Source organism: Podarcis pityusensis (assembly GCF_964106645.2).
Source record: "Podarcis pityusensis genome assembly, chromosome: 9".
Lineage (NCBI taxonomy): Eukaryota > Metazoa > Chordata > Lepidosauria > Squamata > Lacertidae > Podarcis > Podarcis pityusensis.
The window spans coordinates 9,042,668-9,070,182 of NC_138034.1; the positions used below are offsets into that span (position 1 = coordinate 9,042,668).

Sequence of the window (27,515 nt, forward strand, 5' to 3'; positions counted from 1 at the left end):
TCTATAATTGCAATATCCTCGGTAATATGAGGACCAACGCAAAACGACAAACTTTATTTTTAAATCTGGCTCGGCTTGTTCGTTGTCATAGCAACGGATATTCCAAATGTAGCCAACTGTGACTGAGCGAGTCCGGCAGTGACTAAGAAGTTAACTTCTTAGTGTAAATTTACACGATCTGAATTACAGAAAAATGGCACTACAAGGTAGAGACATCCTTGAAATTAATCAAAGTGGCATGTGTTCGTTTTGTTTATAAATCGCCCCCATCTGGTTAAATGGAAAGATACACCCCACAGAAAATATTATCAGGATTTTTTTTGTTCCTCTCTTACCGCTGAAGAATTGGTCACCCTGTATGATGACCTGTGTCAGGAGAGAGACGGGAAAATGTGTCCGTGTTTAATTCTCCTCGAGAACTGAGCAGCGGCTCAAGGCAAAGAGATGGCTCGTTCTTATAAAAATGTGTCATATCATACACATCTTTTATTGGTTTTGACCATGAGTATTAGGATTTCATTTTGGGGAAAACAACAACCCCAAAACAAAGTGGCTAGGCAGCTTTTTGGAAAGCTAAAGGCACAGGGTGATTCAACTAAGTTTTACTCCGAGTATACCCACTGAAATTACTGAACATGACTAAGTTACCGGTACATCTTAGCTGAATAGCTGACCAGAGGCGTGGAGCCAGGCCTCCCCTCCCAAACTGCTTGTCAATGGTATACTGATTTTGGTTTTTTTAAAGGGACTCTGAAAGCCACACCTGGCAGTTGTATCAGGAGAGAAAATGTACAAGGAACTCTTGTTTCTACCTCTTGGCTGCTCATGGGATATGCATGTGGAAGCAGGTTTCCTAGTTGGATCAGGGCCCTTTGATAGCCACCTTCAGTTTCTAGGTAGGATATCAACACCGTGTTGTGTGTCTATGTAATCTCTGGAGGAGCGTTTGTTATCAGAAATCCCTCAAATTAATGGATTTATTTTGTCTTCTTTCATTTGATCTCATCTCAGTTTCTATTTTCCATCTCCTTATGTGTGTTACCAGTTTCAATCTTTCCCCCCACCTCTCTTCAGCAGTTTTTCAGAGTGGGGACTTAGGATGCGGGTGGTGCTGAGGTGCTCTAAACCACTGAGCCTCTTGGGCTTGCCGATCAGAAGGTCAGCGGTTCGAATCCCGCAATGGGGTAAGCTCCCGTTGTTCTGTCCCAGCTCCTGCCAACCTAGCAGTTCAAAAGCATGCCAGTGCAAGTAGATAAATAGGCACTGCTGCAACAGGAAGGTAAATGGCGTTTCCGTGTGCTCTGGTTTCCATAACGGTGTCCCATTGTGTCAGAAGCGGTTTAGTCATGCCGGCCACATGACCCAGAAAGCTGTCTGTGGACAAACACCGGCTCCCTCTGCCTGAAGGAGAGATGAGCGCCGCAACCCCATAGTCGCCTTTGACTGGACTTAACCGTCCAAGGGTCCTCTACCTTTTTACCTTTTTAATACTACACAAAAGGAACTGATAAATAGGTTGTCCCAGTTGACCTGTGATGAGAAAGCTTTGACAGCTTTTACACTGGCAAGTCTCATGCCTGGCCTGCCACTAATTGTTCTTGAAATGTCCCCAGAGGACAGAGAGTTGCTGTTGTTTTTGACCTCCAAGTCAAAGCATCCTTCTGGGATACTTGCCCTAAGCTGTTAGGAAAACAATTTCCTCTCTGTTTCTGCAAACCCTTTTCCTTTCCATAAAGGTAAAGGTAAAAGGACCCCTGACCATTAGGTCCGTCGTGGCCGACTCTGGGGTTGCGGCGCTCATCTCGCTTTATTGGCCGAGGGAGCCGGTGCACAGCTTCCGGGTCATGTGGCCAGCATGACTAAGCCGCTTCTGGCAAACCAGAGCAGCGCATGGAAACGCCATTTACCTTTCCGCCAAAGCGGTACCTATTTATTTACTTGCACTTTGACGTGCTTTCGAACTGCTAGGTTGGCAGGAGCTGGGACTGAGCAACGGGAGCTCACCCCATCACGGGGATTCGAACCGCCAACCTTCTGATCGGCAAGCCCTAGGCTCAGTGGTTTAGACCACAGTGCCACCCATGTCCCAGATACCTATTAGGTCTATAAATTACCATATAACATATATCAACACAAAAAATAGTGGCAATTTATTGTTGACAAAGGACAGCTGGACATATAAAGGGCCCCATTACCTTCAGTAGCTTAGGGCCTCATCAAACCGAAATCTGGCCCTGGCCCTTCCCCTCAGCTTTTGCCACCTTACGCTGCCTAAGGACAGGCATGCAAAAACTTCCTATTCCTCATGTTGCCCCTGCTGCACTGAACTGCCCTGCACATGCATTGAGGAGGGATGGACTCTCTTCAGCCCAATGGGAGTCCCTCTGTATACAGGTACTGCTCCCTCATTCTGAGAAAGATTAAGCATCAAGATGTTTCATCAAAGGAACACTGTTTCAACACTGAAAAAGCAAGTACAGCAAAATTCATATATGGCATTCTGAAGCAGCACCTTCTGCATCAGAATTGCTGCTGCTGGCATTCATGCGTTTTGCTTAAATTATTCTTTCATGGTATTTTCTTACGTTCTGTAAGCTGCCCTGGGAAATTGTTTTGACGCCTTGGTAAGAATTCTCATAAGAAATACATAATAAATAAACCGCAGTACCAGCCAGCCTGTTTGCTAAAGGCAGGCAAAGTACTGTTATGGCTTTCGGAGACATTAATAGATTTCCCGAACTCTTCAATAAGATATACCAAAAATTAAAAAGGAAACAAAATAATAAATATAAATTCGGTAATCAGTATAATTCTTTTGCCTACTACTGAACACTTCCTGTTCACACTCTGAACCCATCTTATTACTGATGAGCATAATTTGGGGACTAGCAGTGAATTTTTCATTAAATTTCCCCAATGTCGGCTTTTATTTCCCCATTTTGGAGGGGAGGCTTCAATCTGCTCTCTCTCATCCAGTGATATTTTTCTAGAAAAGGAGATGCTGGAGCTCAGCATGTACTTTTCCCTTGTTCTCTTAGAATGGCAACGGTGCACACCTGAGACGTGCCGGAGCTGAGTTCAATGAAATACTACAATGAAGTAGCTTAGACTAAGAGATGGAAAGCTGGCTGCATTCCCCTGGAAATCTGAAGGGGTGCAACAAATTTGGCATGTCTCTTGGAGTTCATCTGCTTCATGGTTGAATGGTACCCCCGGTCAACTTTGGTGTTGTAACCACTCCACTATACTGGTTCTCAGTTGTGTTGTTGTTACTGTTTTTGCAAGCAAATGTATGTCCAAGGAGGTCAGGCTGGTGTACACAGTTACTGCCATTTTATCCTCACAACAACTCTGTGGGATATGGTGGCTGAGTAGTAGTAGTAGTAGTAGTAGTACCGTATTTTTCGCTCTATAAGACACACCAGACCATAAGATGCACCTAGTTTTTGGAGGAGGAAAACAAGAAAAAAAATATTCTGAATCACAGAAGCCAGAACAGCAAGAGGGATTGTTCCGCAGCAAAAGCAGCAATCCCTCTTGCTGTTCTGGCTTCTGGGATAGCTGCGCAGCCTGCATTCGCTCCATAAGACGCACACACATTTCACCTTACTTTTTAGTGAGTCTTATAGAGCAAAAAATACGGTAATAATCTTATTATTTATACCCCGCCCATCTGGCTGCGTTTCCCCAACCACTCTGGGTGGCTCCCAACAGAATATGAAAAACATGATAAAACATCAGTCATCAAACTTCCCTAAACAGGGCTGCCTTCAGATGTCTTCTAAAAGTCAGATAGTTGTTTATTTCCTTGCCATCTGATGGGAGGGCGTTCCACAGGGCGGGCACCGCTACTGAGAAGGCTGATTCAAGTTTGTTTTATGGCTAAATGGGGGCTCTGAGCCCTAATACTGTACACCACAGGTCTCTTTAATGGTAGGAATAGTCCTTTTAAGAACTGCCAAATCAATCAATGGCACACAAATTGTAAAAACAGAACCGGAGGGCAGAGAGTGGGAAGTGAAATGCACCATAGCATTAACTTGTCTTTACTAATCATAAGACTATTGTTCGGAGCTTTGTCTATCAGTTACTTCCATAATTCCCTCCTTTTCCAAATACATAATTTTTTCCAATTGCTTTCACAGGCTTATCTGTGTAATAGATGATCTAAGCTGTCTTATTTTACCAGACACTGACAGAGACTACAAAAAAAAATTAAATTAGTTCAAATTCTATTACCTTACATTACTGGATTCATTAACGTGCTGTACCTTTTCGATCCAACCGACGTGGAACTTCTCTTTATCAAAAAGTAGAGTGCATGGAAAGGTCAGAAATAAACCTAATTTACTATTAAAGATTAATTACAAGATAAAAGGAAAGCTTGGATGGGTTAGAAAACATGCACTTTTGTTGCTATATAAAGAAAATTTGGTGGGTCCTCTTTGAAGGAAATAATTCAGAGGAAAAAAATATTTTTATAGCATTGGGGTTGGACTAAATTATTTCTGGGATCTCCTCCAGCCATGTGATTCTATAGTTAGAAAACTGAGGTCTGGGGAAAAGGAGTATTACTAAAATGGTCAAACTAGTTTCTTTTGTTACATAAATTGCCCTGGCCAGATCTCCTTTGTTATGTAAGCATTGCTTCAGAAACTAAATAAACCAGAGACTATCTTCCTTCCTGACACCTGGCTGGGAGTCATGTTATTGAGGTGGCTTTGGATGTGAAAGAGTTTGGAGTCACAGAGAATCAGAGGGTGGGTAAGTTTTAGATTCTGGAAGCTAAGAGTATTTTGCGGCTGGCTGCGTTCCCCTAGAAATCTGAAGGGGTGCAACAAATTTGGCACATTTCCCGGAGTTCAGCTACACAGTGGTACCTCATGTTAAGTACTTAATTCATTCCGGAGGTGCGTTCTGAAACTGTTCTTAACCTGAAGCACCACTCTAGCCAATGGAGCCTCCTGCTGCTGTGGCGCCGCCAGAGCACGATTTCTGTTCTCATCCTGAAGCAAAGTGCTTAACCCGAGGTACTCTTTCTGGGTTAGCGGAGCCTGTAACCTGAAGCATATGTAACCTGAAGTGTATGTAACCCGAGGTACCACTGTACCTTTACCCATGCTTAGCCTGTTTATTTTGTGTAAATAAAACTACCACAAAAAATACAAAAAGTATCCCATGACCTTGTTCCACAAAAAGAGAACCACTTGCAGAATGGATACAAGAGTAGCAATATTAGAATACAGCCCTAGAAATCTACAAAAAACTGTCTGGTTAGTTACAATCATGTGAAATTCAGTGTGTGTGTGCACGCATGCACAAACACACACTCCTTTTTGTTGTTGTCCTCACTGCAGCTTTAGGTCTGCCAGTTCACAATACTGCAGTGGCTGCGTTAACAGAAAAATCCGAGGGCTCCCTTGGACAAAAACAAAGACACCAACCAGGATAACTTGGAGCAAAACAGCAGCCTGTAGGCTTGGCCTTTATTGATCTGTTGCAATAGGGTGCTCCCCTCACCCGCAGGAGAGAGGAGGGACCCAGAAAAATGGTGTGCAAGGCCTTATAAAGACTTTTGAAATTGCCACCCTGTAGATCAAGACCACCTCCAGAAACATCATACATACATCACAGAAGGGGTGTAACCTAAGACCACCCCTCAGATACATCATACCTACCTCACAAAAAAGGCGGTCTAAACAGAAATTTGAATGTTGTTTTTCTCCTGTCCTTGTTTATCTCCTGTCTGGCAGGTTACTTGATTGGATTGCCTGGGGAGCCTGGCCAGTCTTTTGTAATGATAAATACTTAGTTCCTGGGCCAGGTCACAGGCTCACACCCTATTCAAACACAGACATACCCTTAAGACAGGATTTGTGAAGGAAAAGACAATGGGGAGGCTTTTCCACTTTGACCTTGCAGAGAAAACATTTGCTCAGTTTAGGAATCAAAATGGCTTCAGGTCGGTCTTCCTGTGCTGATCTATGTACGTGCGGTTATGAACATTACCATATATATATAAGACCTCAAAATTCCTATCACAGCTGCACAATTTCCCTGGCAGGGACCAGCAATACCATGTCCCTTTAGTTTCTTCACCCATAATACCCAGCCCACCAACTCTCTTTTAGTGCTTTTAGTGCTCTTTTAGTGACCCACTTTCCTTTTGGAAATACAGTGGTACCTCGGGTTACGGACGCTTCAGGTTACAGACTCCGCTAACCCAGAAATAGTACCTCGGGTTAAGAACTTTGCTTCAGGAAGAAACAAGATTTACCAACTATTGAAGAATGGCAGATGAAGATGATGGACTATATGGAACTTGCCAAACTGACTGGGAGACTCCGAGACCAGAGAAAAGAGACGGTGGAAGAAGACTGGAAGAAGTTTAAGGAATATTTGAAAAAAATATGTTAATATTTAAATCTTAGAATAGCTTTGGAAGTGGATATAGGCTGTCAGGTTAGAAGTACAGTGGTACCTCGGGTTAAGTACTTAATTCGTTACGGAGGTCCGTTCTTAACCTGAAACTGTTCTTAACCTGAAGCACCACTTTAGCTAATGGGGCCTCCCACTGCCGCCGCGCCGCCAGAGCCCGATTTCTGTTCTCATCCTGAAGCAAAGTTCTTAACCTGAAGCACTATTTCTGGGTTAGCGGAGTCTGTAACCTGAAGCGTATGTAACCTGAGGTACCACTGTAGTTGCCTGGGCAAAACAGGGAATAAGCAAAGATGGTTTTGGGAAGCCTTGACAACTGCTAGGAAGAGGGAAAGTGAGGGTGGGGACAGTGAGGGAGAGCGAGAGCGAGGAGAAGGAATGATGGAAGAAGAATACGATGTGAGGAATTTGTGAAGTACTGTACAGCCAGTGAGGGGAGATTTTGATCTAGTTCTGCAAGTGACTCTGGCAGATAGAGGTGGAACAAAACTGCAACAGGGGACAGAGCAGCTATGAGGTGCAGGGGGACCTGGCAACCTGCAATATTGAAAAGCAGCTTGAGAGCACCATCTCCTCAGAACACCTGAGCAACACCTGAGCGACATCATAAAGGACCAGAGGAAGATTGTGATTCAGGTCCATTTTACCTGAATGGCCTCGGTCCAGTATACCTGAAGGAGCATCTCCACCTCCATCGTTCTGCCCGGACACTGAGGTCCAGCGCCGAGGGCCTTCTGGTGGTTCCCTCGCTGCGAGAAGCCAAGTTACAGGGAACCAGCAGAGGGCCTTCTCAGTAGTGGCACCCGCCCTGTGGAATGCCCTCCCACCAGATGTCAAAGAGAAAAATAACTACCAAACTTTTAGAAGACATCTGAAGGCAGCCCTGTTTAGGGAAGCTTTTAATGTTTAATAGGTTATTGTATTTTAGTGTTTTGTTGGAAGCCGCCCAGAGTGGGTGGGGGGACCCAGCCAGATGGGCGGGGTATAAATAATAAATTATTATTATTATTATTATTATTATTATTATTATTATACAGCTTTGTCAGGGAATCATATGCTGGAGAAAAGCCATTCCTTCCCTCATTTATAAGAAAACCAGTTTAACAAATGTGTTTGTGTAGGTTTCCATGCTTTAGAGTGAAAACATGGAGCATGGTCTTCTCCCCTGTCACACACCCCCTTCAGTGCATACCCTCAGATTCTTGTTTCTCACATCATTCTACCCTGAAGCCCTCCTTCAGCCTTCTTACATTTCAGATCCTGTCACTTATCATCACTATATCCTGGGACCTTCCCCAGTTCTCAGCCTGCCCTATGTGTGGTGCTAATGCCAGCCAAACTGACAATGCTATCTGCTGTCACACAGCTGGGACTGCCAACTGTTTAGTTCCCTGAGCAACAGAATGTTCTGAGCCCTCACACCACAACATGCATCCCAGCTCAGCCCAGCAGTGCAACTGAAATACAATATACATATATTTCATTCTTGGGTAATTTACTCCTTCATTACTCCTCCCATCCTCCACTCCTTTTTTTTTCCTCACCAAGATTTCTCCTTGGTTTTTTTGCCTAGCCTTTCAAAGTAAAGAATAAGCACAAGAAACAGATGAATTCCTACGCAACAAGATATAGGAACTGACAAGTTACTTTGCTGTCAGAAACAATTCAATTCACTTTTTATTCCCTACTGTACAGAAGTATTGTCTAGCGAGGTCAAAGAAAGTCTTTTACAATGTTCCTTTTAAAAAGCAAGGAAGCTGACCAGTTGTCTCTATTGTAAAAACACTGAAAAAGATTATCATTTGGCAGAACATGTGTGTGTGCAGAAGGTGATTTATTTCATTATGAAATTGTTATAAGAATTTTAAGGTCTTAGATATGTAATAAATGTTCATAAATGTACCAAGTAAACATGTACATAAATATATAAACCACATGTCTGGAGCAGCACAGGAAGACCGTCCTGAAACCATTTAGACTCCCAAACTGACCAAATGTTTTCTCTGCAAGGAGGGAGGGGGTGAGGGAACCTTCCCATTGTCTCAGGAATTGGGAAATCACCATCTCAAAGGAACGGCCAGACTCCCAGGAAAGGCAATCAGATAAGGCATTATCAGATAACCTGGAAGACAGGAAAAACAACATTCAAATTTCTGTTGTAGACCACCTTTTCTGTGATGTAGGTATGATGTTTGTGGGGGGTGGTCTTGGGTTACACCCCTTCTGTGATGCATGTATGATGTATGGAGGGGTGGTCTTGAGCTCCAGGGCAGGGAATTTAAAATATCTATATAAGGGCAGGCACACCTTTGTTCTGGGTCCTCCTCCGTCCTCCTGTGTGTGAGGGGAGCACCCTGTTGCAACAGCTTTAATAAAGATCAGGCTTACTAGCTGTTTTGCTTCTCAATATTCTCTGGTTGGCCTCTGTTATTTTCTCCTACCGATAGGGAACCCACTTAAGGACTCTATATGGGCTCTTGGATACCCCATAAGGGAAAAAGGGCAGATTTTGTTTACAACAATACTGAATCTTATTATATGTCTGTTGAATTGGCTTTTGTCTAATTTGAATTTATATTGATATGTTTCGTAACAAATTCCCCCTCCCCACCAATGTTTTGCATTTTGATAATAATCTGATGCGTGTCATTTGTGAGACACTTTGAAAACAGTTCGCTACAGCATATAAAATAAGCAAACCTCAAACTTTATCTTCCCCCTAATTATTTCCTTAGTTCAGCTTCTACTTTGGTGTCCGTTACTCTGCAAAATTTTGCACTCTTAACTGGAAGAACTCTGGAACACCAGTCACATCTGCGTTGGCTCTTAAACATACAATGGAAATAGCAGAGGCCAATAGTAAATCATCTCCCACGACTGTCAGATAAAATAAACTGCCTGAACAATAGAGCTGGCTAATGCAGAGGGAAGTGATCTGGGGAGGTTAAGTAGGCCAGTAGCACAGGCCCTTAAGGAAAAAGTGACATTTAAAAGAAAACAATAGGGGAGGGGGAGCTAAGTGTAAAAAAACAAAAACTGTAAGGCAGTTGACAGCAACCACACTGCCAAAAGTGTGCTGTGCTAGGTTAGGCTAAGGCTATTCCTGAATAGTAATTATTTTGATTTTACCATGAAGAGGGTTTGGCAGGAATATTGACCAATTAGCAAGGAACTTCATGGTAGGATTTGTGCCCTAGATAGGCAAATGACCTTTTTAGGTAGGAGCGTTACAAGAATTCTGTATTGCCCCTTTGAATGACATAATTTTGTTTTCCTACACAAGGGGGCCAGTTAGAAGTCCTCTGGAGTACTAGAAAAAGTGAGAAAAGGGGGAATCTGTCTGGAAAGAAATAATAGCAATGCAGGAATAACTAGCAATACTGTGCTGGGCCCGGGAGTAACCCGTGAAACACGGTCCAGGACCAGTCCAGAATCCGAAGGTTCCACTAGGAGTCAGTCCAACGGGGCCAAGGCAGGACACGAGGCAGGAAACCAGGCAAGGACAGGTACAGGATCTCTGGCAGGATCTAGCATACTGCAATGTTGCTCCCACAACCTGGGGTGGGGTCCGACAGCCTTTTATCTTTGTCAGGGTAGCGGCCGGTCCTGATCACCCAGCGACTCACCTCCCTGTTTCGCCCAAAGGCAAGCACTCCTCCTGCGAGTACTCAGGTCTCTCCTTCTCTCAGACCTTAGTCTCTGCAGTTCGGGAGACGTTGGTGAGTTACTAGACCCAGGGGCCGCCTCAGCCTCCCCGACCAAACCAGTAGTGGAGCAGCTGTAAGTGATGGCCCAGCTGAAAGCAACGAGGTAATCCCTGCATCTGGAGCCAAGGCAGGCTCAGGCCCCTGACTCGGCCCAGCTGGTGTTTGTTGCAGGGGAGCCTGTGCGGACTGGGACCCTTCAGGATCAGGCCCCTGACTTGGTTGCAGTGATGCCTGAGGCAAAGGATCCGGTGCAGACTGAGACTCCTCTGGTTCTGAGTCTGAGCCCAAGTCCCAGGCCATCAAAAATACCTACAGTCTAAACCAGGCATAGGCAAACTCGGCCCTCCAGATGTTATGAGACTACAATTCCCATCATCCCTGACCACTGGTCCTGTTAGCTAGGGATGATGGGAGTTGTAGTCCCAAAACATCTGGAGGGCCGAGTTTGCCTGTGCCTGGTCTAAACATTTATTTTTACATTATCATCAAATCTCAAATCTGAGGAAGTTCCAGAAGGCTTGCTAAGCTCCCCACCCACCCCCCGCCAATCTTTTTATGGAGTTGTATTTAAGTTATTTTGGAGAGAGACACCTTTTCTCCCCATTTTCACTTGTGGGATGTGATTTAATGATTAAACATTCTCCCTACAATTCTAGCACTAAGTTGCCATTCTTTGCTTAGGTGTCTGTTGTCAAGAATGGTGCCCGTAAAGGAGAATCAGTATCACAGATAATAGAGAACTGGGCTCAACTCTAGTTCACAAAATTCAACTCAGCTTGTCGGAACCCTGCTGTGCAGACGAATCTCCTCCATTCTTTGATGTTACTATCAGAGGCAGTCTCTGAAAGTAAATTGGGGGTAGTATGGCTGCAAGCTGTCAACCCTGCGGTGTTTTCAAAGACTAGTTTGTTTTTCATAGACTGCTTTCTATATAGATGCTCTAGCACGAAAGCTGCCTCTGCTTATCTGGAGCTGAGGATGAATCACCTGTTTCCCACTAGATGAGTAACAGCTGCCAGGAATTCCTGATGCAAAAATTAGTCCATCAAGTCTGAAAGAGATCATATTTATTACTGCTAGTCTGCAGTGGGGCCCTGCCTTCCTACTACTCCAAAAGTAAAAAAAAACCAAGTGAAGGTGGATCTTTAAAAACCTCTCTGCAGTACTGTCTGTTTCCCATGATTTCCACTACCTCACCATCTTTGCCTTCTGTCTTCAGACTCTGCAGCTACACACAAGACTCCTGCTCCCTCTCATTTTCCCTTGATGCCCCATACACCTGTCACTCACTCCCAGAGAATTTCCACCTTTCTCCTTCAAAATCTCTTTTCCTTTTTAGTTTTGCCTTAACTCCATAGTTCTCAACTGAAGCCTGTAAGTGCTTGTAGTTGCATTTGCTCATAAATGTTCCTTATTCTGTCTTCTTTCTCTCCTTCCTTCCTTCCTTCCTTCCTTTCTTTCTTTCTTTCTTTCTTTTCTGGAGAAAAGGAGGAGTAGCTTAGTTCCTAACCTGCTATTCATGTATATTATTTATTTAGAGAGATTTGTGGACCACTTAATCTGAAAATACACATGGGTATATACCAGGCACATCCAACTCTCGAGAGACTGTGATCTACTCCCAGGATAATAAAACTGGCAGTGATCTACCCATTGTCATTGCCAAGAGTTGTCAAGCTTCTTGGGGGGAGCATTGCCCAGATTTGTTGAGCTTTTTTTGGGGGGGGGAATGGGTACAGTGGCTCAACCAACAGCCTGCCAACCTCCCTCCTTCCAAACTTTCAGATACCATAGCAAAGGTACCCCTGACCATTAGGTCCAGTCGCTGATGACTCTGGGGTTGCACACTCATCTCACTTTACTGGCCGAGGGAGCCGGCGTTTGTCTGCAGACAGCTTCCGGGTCATGTGGCCAGCATGACTAAGCCGCTTCTGGCGAACCAGAGCAGCGCACGGAAACACCGTTTATCTTCCCACTGGAGTGGTACCTATTTATCCACTTGCATTTGATGTGCTTTTGAACTATCAATAAAACTTAAAAATAAATAAATATAGATGACTAGTATATGTTCTCGTTCAGGCATGAAATTAGATAAGCTTCCAATTCCCACTCACCCGTCATCTGCAGGGAAGGGAAGAAAGGAATCAGTTTATACTATCAGTTCAAGCTAAGAAGGGGTGGATGTTTGCATGCTTTTTAAAAAACCCTCTTTTCACATAGAAAACAAGCATGTCAGAGATTAAAATCAGACTGATGCCTTTTCTCAAGGATTCTATGCCTTTGGTTTTTGTGTGTTCTTTGAGGAAACAATCACTTCCCTTCCTTGCTAACGCAATTGTAGCTTGAAGTGGTAGAGTCCAAATAAAGATGTCTTCCAGATGTACATTTGCCCTGTGCCTAGAAAATATGGGTCTGAGTGGTTTTGCCCTCCCTCCTCTATTTCCCCCAGAAAACCTGCTCTTTGGAGATACATTGGAGCAAACGTCATTCTGAAGAAAACTCAACTGAAGTTGGATCTACTGGTAATTCAGCGATAAGCATCAAGTTTCCCCGGGGGGAAGAGGTGGGACAAGGGCAAGTCTGGAACAGCTCCAAGTGCTAGTTTCATACAATGGCCTTTAGTTTTCATCTCACTTGAACTATGACAATACTAAAATGGCTAGTGGTGCAGCCAGGACTACACTTCGGACTCAACATCCAATACCTCACAGCTATGCTTCTCCACCCTTACTCAAAAATGCCTGCCTAGAGAGCAACAGATGATATGGGCAGTGGCAAATGCACCACATGAAATAGTTAGTTTTGTGATTCCGCTGGTTAAACAGTTAATGTCAGTGATTCTGCTAGGAGAACTTCTATCCTTGCAACCTTACCTTGTTTTGATAGTTTGTCATTGCTGATACATTTGTGTTCATGGTCCTTAGCAGATGAATAATAATAATAATATCATTAAACTATTATTATTTATACCCTGCCCATCTGGCTGGGTTTCCCCAGCCACTCTGGGCGGCTCCCAACAGAATATTAAAAACACGATAAAACAGCAAACATTAAAAACTGCCCTAAACAGGGCTGCCTTAAGATGGCTTCTAAAAAGTCAGATAGTTGTTTATTTCCTTGACATCTGATGGGAGGGCGTTCCACTACCGAGAAGACTCTCTGCTTGGTTCCCAGTAACCTCACTTCTCGCAGTGAGGGAACCACCAGAAGGCCCTCAGAGCTGGACCTCAGTGTCCAGGCTGAACGATGGGGGTGGAGATGCTTCTTCAGGTATACTGGGCCGAAGCCATTTAGGGCTTTAAAGGTCAGCACCAACACTTTGAATTGTGCTTGGAAACATACTGGGAGCCAATGAAGGTCTTTCAGGACCGATGTTATATGGTCTTGGCAGCCACTCTCAGTCACCAATCTAGCTGTCACATTCTGGATTAGTTGTAGTTTCTGGGTCACCTTCAAAAGTAGCCCCAACGTAGAGTGCATTGCAGTAGTCCAAGCAGGAGATAACTAGAGCATGCACCACTCTGGTGAGACTGTCTGCGAGCAGGTAGGGTCTCAGCCTGCATACCAAATGAATCTGGTAGATGGCTGCCCTGGACACAGAATTGACCTGCACCTCCATGGACAGCTGTGAGTCCTAAATGACTCCCAGGCTGCGCACCTGGTCTTTCAGGGGCACAGTTACCCCATCTAGGACCAGGGAGTCCTCCACACCTGTCACTAGTTGAATGACAACTAAACAATTTTTAGAATAAAAATATCTATATAAGGAGCAGAATTTCCAGATCTGCTATCAAGTGTCTCAAGTGCTCTCCAATCATTTATTAAATCTATCTAGATTTCTTCAGCCTAGCTGAAGAGAAGAAAAGAAGGGTTTAAGTTAACTAGACAAATGGGCAAAAGGTTCTACAGGTTTCAGTCATTACAGTTTCTTTTGTGTGGGTTGTTCCATTCTTGGAACGAAAACACATATATCCTACAACTCCTGATGTATAGCAAAAAAAACTAAACAAAAAAATTCCAGTTATAATGCCTTTTTTCTACTTGTCTCAATGAAAGGAATAAATTACTAAGCATCTGTTCCAGAGGAGGAAGATCAAAAGAAACTTGGTTCCTGGTCATTAGGAAAAAGAATTCTTCCAAGAAGTGTTGCCCTTAAAATCAGTGCATTAGTGGGAAAGAAGATGTTAGAGAAGATGTATTCCATGCAGACCATTCTCCTTTCTAAGGCAAAACACATTTTGCTTCTCACAATTACAGTCAACATTATGACAGATATTGGGATAAAAACAACAGAACCGAAAATCAACTGAGCATTCTTCAGACACGAATGTGAGAGATAGAAAGAGTGATGCTTGGCCAACAGTGCATTTTAGCGCCTAGTCTGTCACTTCAGTTCCTCTCTTTGGAGCGGAAACCCTAGAGGTTGCCATATGTCCATTTTCTCCCCACACACCATGCCTAGAGGAAGTGTCGTGATAAAATTGGATGGCAACTGTTTTAAAAAATAAAAAAATAAAAAAGACATCACAATTTAAGTCATGCTAAAACTTTTATTTTATTTAAATTTTTATTGATTTTAACATATAAATTATAAAATGTACCACAAAACTTATCACTTATACAATCTTTTTAGACTTCCATCAGCACCTCTGATGATCCACTGTTTTAACCACTTCTTAACTTTATATTGCCTTTACATCTCTTAACAAATCATCCTTCCCCTTCTCCAATTTTGCAATACTTCCAATAATACTCCTCACAAAACTTCTTGCAAACCTACAAACATCGTCTGATCTTCACAAATACTTTTCAAGTAGTCTGTAAATTTACTCCAGTCTTCCGTGAATTTCTGGTCCCGCCGGTTTCGAATCCTTCCTGTTAGTTTATCTAATTCTGCATAGTCCATTGACTTCATTCTCCATTCTTCAATTGTCGGTAATTCTTCTTGCTTCCATTTTTGGGCCAGTAATATTTTTGCTGCTGTTATTGCATATAAAAAGAGCTTACATTCCTTTCTATTTATATCACTCCCCACAATGCTGAGTAAAAATGCTTCTGGTTTCTTTATGAATGTATATTTCATCATTTTTTTATCTCATTATATATCATCTCCCAGAAGCATTTCACCTAAAACTTTTAAGGGGAATTTCAACCATGAACAAGACATCACTGACATCTTCTCAAAGCCATATGAAGCGCGCGCGCACGCACACACACACACACACACACACATGCTTTATACCACCACCTTTCCTCCAAGGAGCTTGCGGTTGTGTACATGATTCTTTCCCTCCTTGTTTCATCCTCACCACAGCCCCGTGATGCAGGTTAGTCTGAGAGACAATGATTAGCTCGAATATGGAAACAGCACTGCAATAAAGCAGCAGAAACTCTTCATGCCTTCCACAGACGACAACTCTATAGGATTGTGGTGTCTTCAGCCCCCACCCAAGTCTGTTTGGATAGGGCTGAGGTTCCCTTCCCCTATCCTGAGGGCTTGGGCATCATGGTGGCAGCGGGCCTTGGAGGTCCTCGCAGCGGCAGCCTCTTCCCTCTATCAGACTCCTCCTGATGCATGTCGAGCGACGTGTGTGACGTCATACGTGTGTGATGCACCTCCTCCCCAATGTTGGGTGCAACCTGGCACCTCTGGCACCTTCCTTCCCAGATCAGGGAACAATCTGACTCCACAGGGCAGTGAGGGTACAGTCACCCCCATGGTTTAAGGACCCTCAACCTAGTGACCTGGTTGCAATGAGAAGAGCAAAGAAGACTCAAACTGTCTCTTCCCTGTGTTATAAGAATTTTTATGTAACATATATATATATATATATATATATATATATATATATATTGTTCATAAATGTACCAAGCAAACACAGACAAATATGTAAACCACATGTCTGAAACCCACAGAAATGTCCTGAAACCATTTTGTCTCTCCCAAAATATTTCTCTACAAGGTTGAAGAAAATGAGAAACCTCCCCATTGTCTCTGTCCTCACAAATCCTGCCTTAAGGGCACATTTAAGGTGTGAATAGGGTGAGCCTGTGACCTGGCTCAGGAATTAAGTATTATCATTACAAAAGAATGGCCAGATTCCCCAGGTAATCCAGTCAAGTGACCATTAACAGGTAACCTGGCAGACAGGATAAAAACAACACACTCAGATTTCTGTTGTAGACCGCCTTTTCTGTGATGTAGGTATGATGTATCTGGGGGGTGGTCTTGGGCTACACCCCTTCTGTGATGTATGTATGATGTTTCTGGGGGTGTTCTTGGACTCCAGGGCGGGCAATTAAATGTCTATATAAGGGCTTGCACACATGGCTAGGGGTCCTCCTCCTCTCTCCTGCATGTGGGGGAGCACCCTATTGCAACAGTTAATAAAGATCAGGATTACTAGCTGCTTTGCTTCTCAATATTCTCTGGTTGGTCTCTGTTATTTTCTCCTACTGATAGAGAACCTACAAAAGGACTCTACATGGGCTCTTGGGTACCCCATAAGGGAAAAGGAGCAGGGTTTTTTTTTTTACTTATATCACCTGGGACCTTGTGCCCTGGAGCAGGGGGAGGATGAAGAGATATAAATGTGTGTAGAGCAAAGGTGGCCAATGTGATAACTTCCAAATACTGCTGAACTATCAACTCCCAGGATACCTGGCTATTGGCCATATCGGCTGGGGCTATTGGGAGTTACTGAGGACACCACGCTGGCTGTAGCAAAAGATTCAAAGTCCTGCAATTGGTTATAGAAAAAGAAGGCCCTTTTTTCATATGTGGTGGAACTGTAAAAGAAAAGTTTTTGGGAAATGATTTATAATGAAATGGGGGGGGGGGAGTTTAAGATAACGTTTGTTAAAAAGCCAGAAGTTTTTCTGTTAGGCAAGACTTTCCAAAAGAACAGAAGAAGTTATTTATGTATGCGACAACAACGGTTAGGATTTTACTAGCCCAAAAATGGAAAGATGACAAGACTCCAAGAAGAATGGCAAGAAAAACTGATGGAATATGCTGAAATGGTGAAGTTCACTGCAAAACTTGAGACAAGCACAATAGAGATTTTATAAAAAGACTGGGAATCATTTATGTTGTACCTACAGAAAAACTGTAAAGATGTAGACTCACTAGCAGGGTTTGAGTAAACATTTACAATTAACCATTTAGAAATTAAGAAGTAAAAATTGGAAAACAATAAAGTGCAAGAGGAAAGGTGAAAATAGGTAAGGTATAAAAATGTGAAGACTATAATAATATTTAAGTTAAAAACTGCCTATTAAGGTAAAATAAAACAAGCAGGGGAAGTAAATACTCAAAGAACCAGAAATGGAAGTTGGGGAAGTCATGGGGGGGGGGTTATAATCTATTTTGCTTTTGAGATAATGTTGATTGTGATGATGATAAAATCTGTAAAACTCAATAAAAATTATTCAAAAACAAACACTAAGTCCTGCAATTGGTGTGCTCAGGATTAACTTGAGAGCCCAGCATCTAATTTAAGAACACTGGAAAAGTGGCATATAAATCTCAAAACTAAGCAAAAGTGGACTACACAGTGCAGAGGACTGTACAATATGGCAGGAGTTATCAAGTGACAAGATATCATTTTGGCTCCTCTCCAAAATATCCTTTATTCCCCCACGCCCCACCCCAAAAAGAGACGAAACACAAATCAAATCTTACATTTTTGTCCTGTGGCACAATGGCTCCCAATCCAAAACATTGACGTACATGGCCCTTGCCACAAAGAGCTATGGAAAATACACAGTACGCTTATAATTCTTCTACAATGAAATTACTGAAACCCATCTGGCAATTCAGGCTGTCCAATTACCCTGCTACAAAACATTGATTAAATAAAAAGGTTAATTGCCATACTTCAGGACTCTAGCGCTGTATTTATGAGTGGGCAGTTTGTCATACTTTTCCAGGTAGTTAGCCACTCGGTACTTTAAAAAGGGAAATCAAGAACAAGAGTGCAATAAACTGCATGGGATGATGGTTTATCAGATCAACAGTCTCAAGAGGTTTTATTTACACACAGTAAGAGGTTCCGTCAACCTTCTTGCCTGCATTCCTTTGGGTAGTTCTACACAAGTTTAGAGTTGCCAGATTAGGAGCACCCAAGACCCTGAAATTTCAGAGCCCAAACCCAATACCTAGGGGTGCCTCCAGTGATACCACGAAACATGTTTACCAGCTCCATCTGGTACGCAGGCTGAGACCCTATCTGCCGGCGGACTGTCTTGCCAGAGTGGTGCATGCTCTCGTTATCTCCCGCTTGGACTACTGCAATGCGCTCTACATAGGGCTACCTTTGAAGGTGATCCAGAAACTACAACTAATCCAGAATGCAGCAGCTAGACTGGTGACTGGGAGCAGCCGCCGAGACCACATAACACCAGTCTTGAAAGACCTACATTGGTTCCCAGTACGTTTCCGAGCACAATTCAAAGTGTTGGTGCTAACATTTAAAGCCCTAAACGGCCTCAGTCCAGTATATCTGAAGGAGCGTCTCCACCCCCATCGTTCTGCCCGGACGCTGAGGTCCAGCGCCGAGGGCCTTCTGGCGGTTCCCTCACTGTGAGAAGCCAAGTTACAGGTAACCAGGCAGAGGGCCTTTTTGGTAGTGGCACCCGCCCTGTGGAATGCCCTCCCACCAGATGTCAAAGAGAACAACAACTACCAGACTTTTAAACGACATCTGAAGGCAGCCCTGTTTAGAGAAGCTTTTAATGTTTGATGCATTACTGTATTTTAATGTTGTGTTGGAAGCCGCCCAAAGTGGCTGGGGAATAAATAATAAATTATTATTATTATTATTATTATTATTAAGCATTAGCCACAGTAGCTGAGATCATGTCATTCAGTTAAAAAAATAAATCTATCTAATAAGTATATCTGTCACAAACTGGAAATTAAGATAGAAGCCTTAACTGAAGGGATTGTTCCTATGCTTGTTGTGAACTGCTCTTGTGAACAACCAACTATCTACACCCAATTTACCAGCATTGATGATATTTTATAATTCGTTGCTCTTCAAGGTGCCACAAGACATTCTCGCTTGTTCAGAAAAAAAGGGAAAAAGAAAATATATTTAAGTGTTCATAGGAACACATGACATGAAAGGCAATATACGAGATCACCTGTGTGGGTGTCTAGTATCCAAGGGAATCTGGAAGAAGCGGGGAGCAATCAGCAACAAGGGGGCAGATTAACTTTTGCAGCTTTTACTTTAAGCAGAAAAGTGCACACACACACTTTATTCCCCAAGCTTTGCATTTAATACATGGGATGTGATGGGAGATGTGTTCCACCAAAGGGGAAAAATGAAAGCTTCCTCTTTTCACACCAAGAGCAGACCTTTCCAAACTTCTACAGACACAAGTTATTCACCAAGCTCTGTGTTTAAGATGCGGGGGAGGGTAGCCAAAAACATGACTGGGCTTCTTGTGAATCAATATAGCCGTGTCTTCAACCCAGATTTTAGTTTGGAAAACTCCTCTATTTTTCTTAAACACCCCCTCCATCACTTTACAGTGGTACCTTGGGTTACAGATGCTTCAGGTTACAGACGCTTCAGGTTACAGACTCCGCTAACCCAGAAATAGTACCTCGGGTTAAGAACTTTGCTTCAGGATAGGAACAGAAATCGCGCACCAGCGGCGCAGCAGCAGCAGCAGGCCCCATTAGCTAAAGTGGTACCTCAGGTTAAGAGCAGTTTCAGGTTAAGAACGGATCTCCAGAACGAATTAAGTTCTTAACCTGAGGTACCACTGTATTCTTTTCCATATCCTAAGCGATTTCTTAGGCCCATTCCTAGGGTTCCCAACTGGACTATTTCAGGTGGCAACAAGGAGGAATGGGTTAAAAACCATATTGTGCCAAGAGCTTGTCTTAGAAAACGCTTTAGAGACCCACGGACTTTGAAGAGCTATCTGGCACTGGGCTCTCAAATTTCACCAGGCAGAGGGCCTTCTCAGTAGTGGCGCCCGCCCTGTGGAATGCCCTCCCATCAGATGTCAACATAAATACAAACACAATAAAACATTTTTTAAAAAAAGCTTCCCTATACAGGGGTCCCTTCAGATGTCTTATAAAGGTTGCATAGTTACTTATCTCCTTGGTTCGGGGGTGGCATAGCCAATGAAAATAGGGACGTCCTACCATACCCTCCAACATTTCTCTGATGAAAAATAGGGACGTCTTAAAGAAAAGCGGGACGTTCCGGGATCGAATCAGAAACTGGGACGGCTTCTGGAAATCCGGAACTGTCCCTGGAAAATAGGTACGCTTAGAGGGTCTGCATAAACCCCTCCACCTCTGAAAAGGCAATCACCTGCTCCCCCCCCCCAAGGTAGGCTCCAGCTGTTTTTTTGCCCCCAGCCTTGCCAAAGTCACTGGGGAAATACTGAGCCTATTCCTCCTAGCCTTTCGATGTAGATGAAGCCTCTTGGCCAAAGCGCTTGCTGTAGACTCTGCAGGCTGCCCTATTGATGCCCTGTTAAGTTTTTATTTAATAGAAGACAAGGTGACTCACTTTCACAATGTTTACTTCTACCATCACCCATTATTACAACCCTGCAGCCTTTGACTAGGCAAATGAAGCGTCCCTGGTTTATTGATAATTGGATCCTGGCAATCTGTCTCTTCCCACATCATGTGGCTGTAACAAATACCAAAAGAAAAAAGAAAAAAGAGGACATCTCACTGCATCGAGTGTTAAGTGGATATCCTTGTACATCACGTAAGATTCTGCTTCACCTAAAAAGGGCAGAATCATTGGAAGCTGCACAGGGTGACCTAGAAAGACATTTATTCTTCAGACTCCCAAATGAAATATCATTTAGAGCACGGTCCTTCTATACCCCAAGATTTATTCCGAATAATAAAAAGAGAACTCACACAGAGCTGAATGTTGGCTAATGTAGTATTCCTTTTAGAAATATAAAAACTCACTGGATTATAAACGGGATGAAAAATAAAGCCACACATGGCCGATCCCAACGATGTGAGAGAACGGTTTTAGGTTTGTTCAGCAGCAGTTTCTAAATGTTGCGGAAAATTACATAAATTTGCTGCTGAGGAGAGCCTCAGCCTTATTATTTGATGGAAGAGCTCTACAAATTCCGAAGCTTAACTTTTCAGTGGGGGGAAAAGACTTAAATTAAAAAAGAAGCTATGGGAATTTTAATGACCCCGTGTCTGAAAAGGAAAAAGAAGAAAGGCTTTTGCAGTGGGAAGTATACCCAGAAATTGAGAGATGCATGCTGAATTATTTAGAATTTTAAACCCCAGTAACCTGAAGACCTCTACAATTAGAAATGTAAACCTTTTACTAGGTTTAATGGCTAAAACACATGCATGATGATAATAAAACAATCAGAGAAGGTGTGACAATTGCCCTTTACTCTGAAATGTTCAGCACATGATGACAATTGAATAATTGCAATGTTACATTTCTGCACACACAAAGGCTGTGTAATTTAATAACTCACTCCTGAATTTCCTGAAAGCAATGCATACAATTCAATTAGTTGCTCACAATAGACTACACCGATATTTTTTCATGAGCTCCAAGCCTTTTCTCCAATAATCCTTTTGCAGAAAGAGCAATGTCCTTCAGTACTTCATTCACATTTGCTGTTGTTGATTTTGAAAAGAAAGACCTAGAATACAATGAATGTGAATGCCAAAACAGTCTCTTCATAATGAGACAGAGAAGGACTAAAACAACTGTGCAATAGATTGACAGCCCTGTGCAGTGCATTCCTGATGGTGCCCACCAGTACAAAGTAGCGCTAACTTTTAAAAAATGCATGTGGCAGCCATTTTGTGCTGGTACCCACAGCACTGTTATCATCATAAGAGTATAGGCACTTCATATTTTTTTTACCCCCCAAAAAATAAAAAATAAAAAATTGTACTAATCCAATGCTGGGGTTTTCTTTTTTTTCTTTTTCCCCACTTCCACCAGCATGCATACACACACACACACAGAGAGAGAGAGAGAGAGAGAGAGAGAGAGAGAGACATGTATATATATACAGTTTTCCTCAGGTTATGAATGTTGTGGGTTGCGTGTTTTCGGGTTGTGGACCGCGCTGAACCCGGAAGTATCAGAATAGGTTACTTCCGGGTTTCGGCGCTCACACATGCGCAGAAGCACAAAATGACATCACGCATGGGCGCAAACGTGGCACTTCTGGCTGCGAACGCTGTGGGTTGCGAACGTGCCTCCCTCACAGATCACGTTCGCAACCTGAGGTATGACTGTGTGTATATATATAATAATAATAATAATAAACTTTTATTTATATCCTGCCCTCCCCAGCCAAAGTCGGGCTCAGGGCAGCTAACATCAGATACATAACATTGGTATAAAATCAAACAATAATTAAATTACCTCCTAAAACATGTCAAAATCAAATTTTATTATATAATCAAGGTATATATATCTGGTTTTAAAAATATTAGTTTTTAACAATCCAAATTACACATCCATATTTCAACATTTCACCAGATCTCTGGACTTCCCACCTTCCCTTGCATAGGTCCTATTGTACACCCTCTCAACCGCATATCATTTCATAATCCATGTTTTGTATCTTTCCATATTGTCCATGCTATTAGTCCAATGCAGTTTTGAAAGCAAACGGTTCCACCAGCAGCAGAATTATGGCAAACACCTTCCTTCCTTTTTATTATGTTTTTATTGTTAGACACCCTGAGCCTGGCTCTGGCTGGGGAAGTAAAGGTAAAGGGACCCCTGACCATTAGGTCCAGTCGTGACCAACTCTGGGGTTGCGGCGCTCATCTCGCTTTATTGGCCGAGGGAGCCGGCATACAGCTTCTGGGTCATGTGGCCAGCATGACTAAGCCGCTTCTGGCGAACCAGAGCAGTGCACGGAAACGCTGTTTACCTTCCCGCCAGAGCGGTACCTATTTATCTACTTGCACTTTGACATGCTTTCAAACTGCTAGGTTGGCAGGAGCTGGGACCGAGCAACGGGAGCTCACCCCATTGCAGGGATTCGAACCGCCGACCTTCTGATCGGCAAGTTCTAGGCTCTGTGGTTTAGACCACAGTGCCACCCGCATCCCACCTGGCTGGGGAGAGTGGGGTATAAACAAAAATTTATTATTATTATTATTCCTTCCTTCCCAGGTTGCCTCTGGGAAGCTCCTAAAGGCAGCTCCAGGAAGGAAGTGTGCTAGTGCTGTGCTTCTCAAGCTCTCTCATGTGGTGGGCCAGCATTTCCCTCCACCCCAATGTGCCAGAGACCACTACCATATTTGGTCCTTGAAGTTTCCCACCCAACCTGGGCTGTGGTAGAGTCATTGGGGACAGGCAGCCAATGGCTAGAAGAAATGACACCCAGCTGTGGACCACCACTTTGAGTAGCACTAGTGCAGGGGTCAGCAAACTTTTTCAGCAGGGAGCCAGTCCACTGTCCCTCAGAACTTGTGGCGCTGTGGTCTTAACCCAAGAGCTTAGGGCTTGCCGATTGGAAGGTCAGCAGTTTGAATCCCTGCAACGGGGTGAGCTCCCGTTGTTCGGTCCCAGCTCCTGCCCACCTAGCAGTTCGAAAGCATGTCAAGTGCAAGTAGATAAATAGATCCGGCGGGAAGGTAAACGGTGTTTCCATGCGCTGCTCTGGTTTGCCAGAAGCGGCTTAGTCATGCTGGCCAAATGACCCAGAAAAACTGTCTGCAGATAAACGTTGGCTCCCTCGGCCAGTAAAGCGAGATGAGCGCACAACTGGACCTTACAGTCAGGGTGTGATGGCCTGGGATTCTGATTCAGAGGCTGAACCGGAGGAATCCCAGCCTGCACACAGGGGTACCTTTACCTTTACTATGCTCCTCTTGGACATCTGAAGTGAGCATAGGCAAGTTTACTTACAGGCAAACAAGGGACAGCAGTTGCTGATTCTTGCTCACTTTACTATGTTGGATCAGAGCCTCTGTTAAAGCAGAATATTGGATCTATGACTCTGACTCTTTCCAGTATTACCACATGGGTCATCAAGCTCTATCTAATACGTTTTCTGGAGGGTTTTGTTTGTCATGATTCAAATTGCTTCTGGTAACACGGAGCTCACAAACAACAATTTGACAAGACAATAGTATAGGCAACATCCAGGGAATTGATTTTACAGAAGCTGCCCACCTGTTTCACACTGTGTAGAGAAATTAAACTATATGACCTGTGCCATCAACAGTAAGCAATACTATATACAGGTGTCATCCGGAAACTTCACTTTCATTTTCTTTTAAAATTGGGTCTAGTTGCTACAGGTAATGATACTAGTTACATTGATCTTTTGCTATCACTCACATTCACACCTTTAATCCCTTGGGATCTTCGAAAATGATGTTTATATTTTGTAAAGCACCGAAAAAAGCAAAGCCATATTTGTGTTGAGGTCCATGTCTTGAGTACAGGAGACTTTTTCAGGAGGTAAGGGGAAGAAAAATATGCTCTAGTAAAAGTTCTTAAGGCATTCAAATTCAGATCTATTTTGCTTTGTTGAATACTGATACTTTTGTTAAGATGTATTTAGAATATTACAGATACAGTGTAAATGCTAATATCTAAGGATTTCTGGACTCCTTCCTTCACCCTGAGAAATGTCACTAATTTTATCAGAACCCATTTTTTTGGGGGGGGGGGGTGTTTCCCAGAAATGAGGAGGAACTTCAGGCAAAATCCTGAGAGGGCAAATATTTACATTATGTGCCATAAATACATTTTACTGGAAATGGCTGAAAATATTATGGCACATACAAATGACTCAAAGTCTCAGTTAATGACAACAATTCTAACATGGATAACTTTACTGGAATTAGAATTAGAGTAAAATGCCATTTAGAGACTAATTAAGGTGCTGCAGTGCAATTTAACACTTTATTGAGAGGTTTGTATTCTTCTCCCCCCCCCCCCTGGGATCGAGGGACATATTCTATTTTTTAAAAAAAATCAAGAAAATTGCAGGGGTCTTGCCCTTCTTGGCTTGGTTTTGTGTATTTGTAAAAAGTTTTAAAGTGCCAACTTAACAATGCCCTCCTCTTCCCACGTTGAGGCTTTTCTCCTTGCCAGGTTACAATGGCAGAGAACAGGAGAATAGCTGTCAACCTTCCCTTTTTTTTGCAGGAAATTCCCTTAATCCAGCGCCATTTCCCGCTGCTTCCTGCTGCTATACCGGATTGTTAGATATCCCGTAGACTGTCCCCGGGACAGGTGAGGCTGCTGATCCCTTATTTTCGAGACTGCTGATCCCTTATTTTCAAATCGGAAAGTTGACAGCTATGAACAGGAGGTGTGCCGGCTTTGCCCTACCTGGGGGGAAAGGTACCCCCAGCAGTAAGCCCCCAAATGGGGTGCCAAGGAGCCCAAGCCTCAGGACTCTCAGCAAAAGGAGAAAACAACCTACTCCACCATCTGCTCTGGCTTCAACAAGGGGCAAATGTTGACTCCATTTTGCCTGCTTCCTGTATGGGGTTAGGATTACTCTGTCAAATCAGGTATGCAGCTCTTGAAGCCAGTTGGCTGTGGGGAGGGAAGAGGGCCCTTATGTTGGAAACAGTGATTGTGCGTGGTTTGAGTGGAAAGCTTTTTGTGTGGTGCGTTTGTGTTAAGGTGGGGTTAACACAAACACCAAGACCCACCAGAAGCAGCAACTGATGTCATCTTCCACTGCTATCTAATCCACTGTTGCCAATGGCAAAATTATTTGCCACATAATTTTCCTAGTGGCAAGGAGTTCCATATGTCAGCTTTCTTCGTGCTGAGTGCAGAGACATTAGCTCTGGAGGAACTGTGACTCAGCCTCCCCAGAGGCTGTAAGTAGAGGATAAGGTATTTTACTTTTAAATTTTTCCTCCCCCACTCCCGCGTGTCTCATTTTTACGCACCTCAAGTAATTTCCTCTCCCACGCAACTTACACCCTTGCAGACTGGCCGAGCTGTGCTCAATGGCTGTGTTGTTGTTTTTTCTCCAATGCAAAAAAGTGGGGGGGAAAGCAAGAGTACTAGATTCCATTCCTATCCATTACGACATGCAGTGAAATGTCTGAGTGGCTTTTCATGCTGTTTCAGAATGTCACTCAAGGTTTCCCACTCACTGGTAACCAGTACTCCCAAGTGAAGAACTGGCACTAGCTGAGACACTGCCTGGAAATGTTTTGCAGCAGAAGCAAAAAGCCTTAAAAACATAAGAAGAGCTTGTTAGACCAGGTCAATCTCTCATCTAGTCCAGCATAGTCTTCTTCTTCTTCTTTTTAAAATAATATTTATTACTTTTATAGATTACAAAAAGAGAGAAAGAAAAAAGAAAAAAAGAAAAAACAGAAGAAAAAACAGAGAAAAAAAACAAATAGAAGAAAAAACACACCAAACACCATACAATACAATATATAAACAATACAGAACACAACCTAAACTCAAAACTAAACACATTAAGCTAAACTAAACAAACCCCACTCCCCAAAACAAAAACAATTTAAAAACATACATCCTCTCTTTTTCATACTCTATCTTTCATTCCCTTGTTTCCTCAACCTCCTCACACCTCCCTTTTTGTATTCCACTTCTATTAATTGTTTCAGCAAATCCTTTCCATCTCTCTCCATTTTCTGTGATATTGTAAATAACGTATTATTTTAACCTTATTTTCCATTAAAACTAAATTACTTATATGTACTTAACTCCTTATAACATTTCTATTACGCCCATAAGAAATAAGAAATAAAAAATAAAAAATCATTCCACCATTTTTCTATCACTCATTAGTTTTAGCATAAGTCTATAAAAAAAGTTTAAATTTTCCAATCTTCTTCCACCATCTCTTCTCCCAGGTTTCGGATTCTGCCAGTCCTTTCTGTCAATTCCATAAAGTCCATCAACCTGGTGACCTTATGTCCGAAGCTCTTAACTCTTTTCCAAGTCCCTTCTGCAGGTCTTCTTCATTTTCTTTAATGCTAAAGAGCCAATCTCGGGGAAATTCCAACCTGTCAATCCTTTTCTTCCTTCTGGACAAATCAGCTGAGTTTCCATAGTTAAAACTACAGTCCATAAAGTATTTCCGGGTATATTTCAAAGTTCCTCCAATTCCAAAGGCCCCCAAAACTTCAATCTCCTCCAGGCCCGAGTCCATGTCCCAAAAGTCAGTTAGTCCCTGCATAGAGGGCTCTTTCCAACTTTCCTTCTTTAATCCAAACCGGGATCCATTCCTCGGAGTCTGACTTTTCCTGAATTCAATCATAGAAGGCCTCAATTTATAATCTCCAATTTGCTTCTGTAAATCCACAGATCTCACTTGTATTATTTTATGTTGAACAACAGCTGCATTCTCCTTCTCCTTCTC

The 27,515-nt window shown here is 42.9% G+C and overlaps 1 protein-coding gene and 1 long non-coding RNA gene across 6 annotated transcripts in view; one reads left to right on the forward strand and one right to left on the reverse strand.

Annotated features, from left to right (window-relative positions):
• Positions 1-27,515, reverse strand: part of KCNIP4 (potassium voltage-gated channel interacting protein 4) — a 411,322-nt gene that overhangs the window by 246,804 nt on the left and 137,003 nt on the right. The gene's annotated exons all lie outside the window — the stretch shown is intronic.
• LOC308484984 lies at positions 4,691-11,299 on the forward strand. Its single transcript, XR_013990266.1, has 2 exons — positions 4,691-4,760; positions 10,827-11,299. It is a non-coding gene; the product is annotated as an uncharacterized lncRNA (long non-coding RNA).